A 7,000-nucleotide genomic window follows, 5' to 3' on the forward strand; every position below is an offset into this window, starting at 1 on the left:
AGCCTCTTGAGAGGGTTCAGGGTTTGTCCTACTAGCTGTCCCGTGCCCTCCTCACTCACGCACTCAGCCAAGTCAAAGCCCGCGTCCTCTGCATCCACCTGGACCCGCCTTCTGCCGCAAGCCCTCCTGCGCTCTGAAAGAGATCGGTGCCGAAAAGTAGGCATTAGGGTAATTTCCGGCAGGGCCGAGTACCTTGCCAATGTCATCTGAATCTACCTTGTACACGTGCTCTCTACTGAGCCACAGCTAACCCGCTTCACCTCTCTCTTTCTAGCAACTCAAAGGACAAAATGGACAAGACGACACAAGCACCAAAGAAACTGCAGGAAAAGGGAAGAAAAAGCCACGGCCAACGGCTGCACACACCGCACACACAGCACCCCTGTACCGAGGGATCGGGTTCGACACTTCTCCTCACAGGCTTAATCCCCCTTCAGGTGCCCGGTAAAAGGACCTCCCTGTAAACAAGGATCACGGTCCATTCCTTGCCAACCAAAATGCTTTATGGGTCCCTTCCATAGCTGAGGAGGAGCGAGCCCCCTTTAAAACGGGTTGAGGTCTCTGTGGGTTTGAGCTCCTTAGGACCTAGCCTTTAAAATGCCCCGGGCCGTTGACCTCTCCCTGTCAGAAGGATGCAGGTCTCCCCTTTCTAACTCCTCTTGGGCCGTTGGCACTCGCTGGGCAACGAGACCACCCACTTCCGAGGGAAAGGAGGTCTCTCCTTTACAGCGCTTTTCGCTCTGGCCCATTGGAAGGCCCCTGGCTTAAGGACCACCCTGTAAGGAGGGTTTCGGTCTCCTTTGCCATGCAAATTAAGCCACAGGTCACTTTGACACGCCCGGCAAAATGACTGCCCTGTAACCAGGGTGTAAGGTCTTATACCTCTCACGCTTAAGCTAGGGCAGCCTTTCTGTGCCTGTGGCTTAGCGACTCCCCCCGACCCTCCACCACTTGAGAAGAGTTGAACTTCTGTTTCTCTTAGTCACAGTAAATTCCCACAGAATGATTTCTACTTGGCTTTTTTGAGATTTGAAGTGAAATCTTATTTGGGACCTATCCCGGTCAGATGGAACATGGTGTGGCGAAGGGGCGGCTGTAAGGGGATGGAGGAGGCCGTGGAAAATTCGCCCCTTTTCTCAAAAAAGCCAAGAAATGGCCCAACCAAGCAAACGTCACAAAGTCTGGAAATGAACAGGGGAGGTGGGGGGCTCCTTTCGGACCCTCACTTCCGTGTAATCCTTTCTCAAGTCCTTTTGCCCTGCCCAATTTACACCGCTCAACCAACCACAACTTTCACCCTTTGTTTTCTTGTGCACAAGAAAGAACACTGTCGGAGTGACGAGCGTCAACTGTAGGGATTCGGACAGCTCCGTTAGTTGTGTCCGAATTCCTGGCCTTGTGTCTCTTTGGTGATAAAGAGAGGAGATTCCTCGGGCTACGTTGGAAGAGATTGAGGTGGCGGTCCTTTCTGAAATGTGTTCATGTTGAGATGTTGTAGGTAGATGCGGTGGTATTCAGAGCCTGCACGTGGGAGCACCTAACCCTACTAACAGGACCGCGTCACAAGTAAAAGGGGTCTTTTCTGGTAAAGGTAGGGGGCACAAAGTTGTCATTTTCTTGGTGGGGTAGGAGGTAAGTCGGGAAGGGTGTTGCTGAGGGACGGAGGATTGATTGGAAAGGGGACACTCAGCAGGATCCCTCCCTTACCTGTTCATTTCCAGATCTTTTCACATTCAGGACTCCTCCCCCGCCTTGTGTAAAGGAGGAATATTTTACTAACGAAAATGTGACTGCCCTGTAATCAGGGTTCAGGTCTCTTTCCCTTTTCTCCTCCCTGTATTGGCCCCCTTAACGGCACCCGACATAGTCACTCTGCAGAGTAGACTGTGGCCCCTCTGCATCCTTGATACCACAGAGCCCGTACCCAACGAGGAAGCACACGGCCCGTGAAGAAACTAGAGGGAGCACACATGAGGATTTCAAAGCACTGACCTCTTACTCAGAGCCAATTATCTGGGAGGCGGAAACCTGAGGACTGTTCATATCTGCTTAGAAGGATATCCAGGTTGCTCAGGTCCACTTGTGCCAGCTTCTCCTGTGGCTGGGGCTCCTGGCCAATTCCTCTGCAAGCGCAGCTGCAAAAGCCAAGCATGAGCCATCACTACACAAATCTCTATTGGTGTGTGAAATCTTGCCCTCATCCCTGCCTCCCTCTCCCATCCCATCTACATCAGCCCCACTGGATGAACAGAAACTGAGTGATCATTTCTCTCGTGGAGCAACAGTGACACCAGGTGGCCCACCAGGGGAATGCACAAAGCATTTTCCTTAGGCAGTAACAGTGACACCAGGTGGCCACTCGATGTAATAGCACAGAGCATTTCCCACATGAAGTAACAATGACACCATGTGGCCACTTTGGGTAATGCACAAAGCATTACCCTACTGGAGCAACAGTGACATCTGTAAACATTTCAGGGAGCTGGAGTGGCACCTGGTGGCCACTCGAGGTAATGCACAAAGTAGTTCCAAAGGGAGCAACAGTGACACTGGATGGCTAATCCAGGTAATTCACAAAGCATTTCAGGGAGCAAGATTGACTAGGTGGCCACAAGGGGTAATGCACAAAGAATTTCCCCCATTGATCAACAGTGACACTGTGTTGTCACCTGCAGTACCCTCAGAGTAATCCCTTAAGAGGCAGCAGTGACATCGGGCGGCCAGTTGGACGACTGCACAGAGCATTTCTTTCATGGAGCAACAGAGACACTAGATGGCCAATCGGGGAAATGGTCAGAGCTTTTCCCCTGCGGAACAGCAGTGACGCCTGGTGGCCACTCAGTGTAATTGCACAGAACATTTCTCTCATGAAGCAAAAATGAGACTGTGTGGCCACCCTGGGTAATCACAGAGCATTTCCTTCATGAAGCAATATTGACACCGGGTGGACACTCTGTATAGTTGCACAGAGCATTTCGCAAATAAAGCAACAGTGACACTGGGTGGCTAATCCAGGTAATGCACAAAGCATTTCCCCCATGGAGCAACAGTGGCACTGGGTGGACACCTGGGGTAATGACAGGTTTCAGAGTAGCAGCCGTGTTAGTCTGTATCCGCAAAAAGAAGAACAGGAGTACTGGTGGCACCTTAGAGACTAACAAATTTATTAGAGCATAAGCTTTCGTGGACTACAGCCCACTTCTTCGGATGCATCCGAAGAAGTGGGCTGTAGTCCACGAAAGCTTATGCTCTAATAAATTTGTTAGTCTCTAAGGTGCCACCAGTACTCCTGTTCTTCTTTTCACCTGGGGTAATGCACAGAGCATTTCCTTAAGGAGCAACAGTGACACTGTGTGCCGTGATACAGCAGGGCCAGAGAGCAGCAGGAGAATGGTGGAAGAAAACTAGAGTGGTACGGATGAGGAATAGAGTGCCATAATTGTTCACTCACAGCCAGTCATGCAGAAGACAGAAAGCGGAGGACCGTTCATCTCTGCTTACAAGGATGTCCAGGCTGCTCAGGTTCACTTCTTCCAGTTTCTTCTCTGGCTGGGGTCCTGGGCGATTCCTCTGCAAACACAGCATATAACCCAAGCAGGAGCCATCACTGCCCAAAGGTCTATTGGTGTACGAGATACTGCCCTCCCTCTCCCATCCACTGTACATCAGCCCCACTTGATGAACAGTGACAGTCAACTCCCACAGTCACCCCCACCACTACCAATGGAGGATCTAGTACCATCATGTTTCTCTTCCCCCTCCCAATGCCCCAGTGGGTTGCAGACGCCCCAGACCAAGCCTGTGAGCATGCACCATTGCCCATCTTCTATGCAAAGAGACAGGACAAGGGGAGAGAGAGAGAGTATGTTGGCCAACATATGAGAGCTCAGAGAGAGACACATAGGAAGAAGGACAAATTCAGCACCTGTACGCACCTTTCCGGTTCCAGGCCTCTGCTCAGGTGAACATGCTCCTCCCTGTCCAGGAAGATCAGCTGCTCCCAATATAGGGAAATTCTCCCTCTGCACCCAGAACAAGGAGGAAAACTTTTATTACAAACCGAACCCCACCTAAAGGGAAGCAGACATCTGTACTCAGCCTTTACCACACATGTATCTTAGAGGCCACCTGGGCTATTTCTCAGAATGTAGTTGCCCTGAAGCAACAGTGACACCCAGTGGCCAATCACGGCAATGCACAGAGCATGTCCCCCATGCAGCAGCAGTGACACTTGGTGACCGCTCGCGGCAAAGCACAAAGCATTTCCCTCGTGGAGCAACACAGACACTACGTAGCCACTCAGGGTAAGGCAGAAATCATTTTCCCCCCCCACAGCGCTGCACTGATACTCGGTGGCCAGCCGGGGTAATGTCTGAGCTATCTGCCTTGGACCATCACCGCCATCCGGCGGGCAGGCAGGGTAACATACAGACTGTGTTTCTCCTGGAGCAGCGGTGACACCCGGTGGCCAGTTGGGGAAATGCGCAGCATGCATCTGCCCTGGAGGAGCAGTGACAGCCTGTGGGCAGCAGGGGCAGCACCAGCCCCTTCCTCACTGGGGGAGCTGAGGTGGGGTAGACAGAAAACTGTGGCAGCTGCATCCCCCCCACCACCACGAGGCCTCACCCCTCACTGAAGTGCAAGTTCTGCCTCCGCCCCTCAGAGGCTCCAGCCCTTCACCAGCCCAGAGGCCAGAGCCAGGCAGGGTAGGGCGACTGCTACGCTAGGTGGCGCAATGATGCAGGCAGCCACAGCGCTCCCCACCCTTGTCCTTGTGCTGTGTGGGGTCCCGGGGCTGTGGCTGCTCCTCAGTTCCCGGCCGCCCTTCGACCGCTCACAGACCTTAAGAGCCACTCGGGTTGGGGTCGGACTCCAGGGCCAGCAGAGCCCTCGGGGAGCAGTAACCACGAGGGTTAGGACCCAAGAGCCCAGCCTGGAGCAGGTCAGCCCGGAGTGCTGTGCAGAGCTCTGGACTCTCCACATAACATGTGTGGTGCAACTTGGTGACTGGAGACACAGGCCGAGGGCTACTCTCAGACCCCTGCTCACGTCCGCTACTGAATATGGCCTGCTTCAGAGCGGATACCTAGAGTGGCATGACCAGGGAAGCTCACCCAACAATACACGTTTATGAAATTTCACCAACTTTAAAAAATATGTTTCCAAAGATTGTAGGCATAACAAAGGATTTTATATCTTACTAAGGTACTGATTTTGTACAGACCAAGCTAACGGCGCATCCCTGCCTGGAGCCATGTGGGCCGTGACCAGACTCCTCACCAAACCAGACACTTAGCTCACTGACAGTGACGGCTGCTCCGTTTCCAGCTAGATGGCATCGCCATAGCCTGGCATCAACAATGCTCACTGTCTCATGGCTCTTGCGTGCCTTCCATCTCACACCGGGGGTGGGCTCTTACCCTTGACTTCTTTCTCCTTCCTACTAAGCAGAATACAAGAGGGAAAAACAAAAGTTATCATCGGTGTATGTTCTTCTTCTCCCTGTCCCATTACACCTTTATAGATACAATTAAAAAGCACACAACGCACACTCAACCTCTGGAATTGCTGGCCAGAGAATGCTGTGAAAGTCAATACTATAATAGGGTTCAAAAAAGGACTAGGTCAATTCATGGAGAATAGGTCCATCGATGGCTATTAGTCAGGATGGGCAGGGATGGTGTCCTTAACCTCTGTTTGCCAGAAGCTGGGAATGGGCGACACAGGATGGATCACTTCACGATTACCTGTTCTATTCATTCCCTCTGAAGCACCTGGTATTAGCCAGTTGGAAGACAGGATACCGGGCTAGATGGACCTTTGGTCTGACCCAGTATTGCCATTCTTACGTTCTAATGTTAAGCAGCCCGTTGCACCTGCACCCAAGAGAGTCACTGTGCAGAAGAGACTATTGTCTCTTCCCCTGGTCGTAATCCCACAGCTAATCCCAAATAGGGAAATTCTCCTCCCACACCCAGAACAAGCATGAAAACTTTTATGAGAAACCAAGCCTCACCTAAAGAGAAGCAGCCGTGTGTACTCAGCTACTACCATGCATTTATCTTAGGCTTCAGCCGTGCTGCTAAAAGTTGTGAAGTGTAGTTATGAGGGAGGCAGAAAGCTGAGGACTGTTCATATCTGCTTAGAAGGATGTCCAAGCTGCTCAGATCCACTTCTGCCAGCTTCTCCTCTGCCTAGGGCTCCTGAACAACAATTCCTCTGTAAGAGCAGCTGCAAAAGCCAAGCATGAGCCGTCATTACACAGAGCTCTTGCCCTCATCCCTGCCTCCCTTTTCCATCATATCTACATCTGCCCCCCTCAATGAACAGAGACCGAGTTAACACCGACAGTCACCGCTCCATTCTCGCACCCACTGCCCTGCATGATTTTCGTCCCCTCCTACTTCTTCATGACTCCCGAGACCTAGCCTGTGGGGATGCACAACTACCACACCTGCCCTTGTCCTATGAAGGGAGACGGCACAATGAGAGGAGAGGAGAGAGAGAGTCCATGGGGCTGCTCTATGGATAAGTTCAATAGGCATCAGTGGCTTAGTGGTATGCAGGACTGGTGCAACCACTAGGCGAACTAGCCGCCTAGGGTGCCAAGTGGTTGGGGGCTCCCACTGGGTCTTAGTGTCCACCCTTCTGGATTTCCTATCCCTGTTCTGACCCTTCCTGCAGGCTCGGAGTCTTCCTGGGAAGGGGATCTAGTAGTTAAAAGAGAAAAAGCCTCCAGCCTGCCAGACCTATCAGCACAACACTGAAATTGTTCAAGAGCCATTCAAGGGGTAATGAAGCCACTTAACAGGCATTTGCCAACCCCCAGGTATATATTCAAAAAGAACAGGAGTACTTGTTTCAGAGTAGCAGCCGAGTTAGTCTGTATCCGCAAAAAGAAGAACAGGAGTACTTGTGGCACCTTAGAGACTAACAAATTTATTAGAGCATAAGCTTTCGTGGACTACAGCCCACTTCTTCGGATGCATATAGAATGGAA

At 51.7% G+C, this 7,000-nt stretch overlaps 1 long non-coding RNA gene across 2 annotated transcripts; it reads right to left on the minus strand.

The window, feature by feature from the left end:
• Window positions 1–7: 7 nt before the first annotated feature.
• Window positions 8–6,984, minus strand: LOC122173336 (uncharacterized). Of its 2 annotated transcripts, none has more exons than XR_010597469.1 (6): window positions 6,017–6,984; window positions 5,225–5,440; window positions 3,936–4,022; window positions 3,452–3,570; window positions 1,993–2,135; window positions 8–133 (listed from the first exon to the last, which is right to left on the minus strand). It is a non-coding gene; the product is annotated as an uncharacterized LOC122173336 (long non-coding RNA). The 2 variants fall into 2 exon arrangements; XR_010597470.1 differs by having other exon boundaries at window positions 5,225–5,443.
• Between the last annotated feature and the right edge of the window lie 16 nt (window positions 6,985–7,000).

This window comes from Chrysemys picta, unplaced genomic scaffold, assembly GCF_011386835.1.
Source record: "Chrysemys picta bellii isolate R12L10 unplaced genomic scaffold, ASM1138683v2 scaf2966, whole genome shotgun sequence".
NCBI classification, from domain to species: Eukaryota; Metazoa; Chordata; order Testudines; family Emydidae; genus Chrysemys; species Chrysemys picta.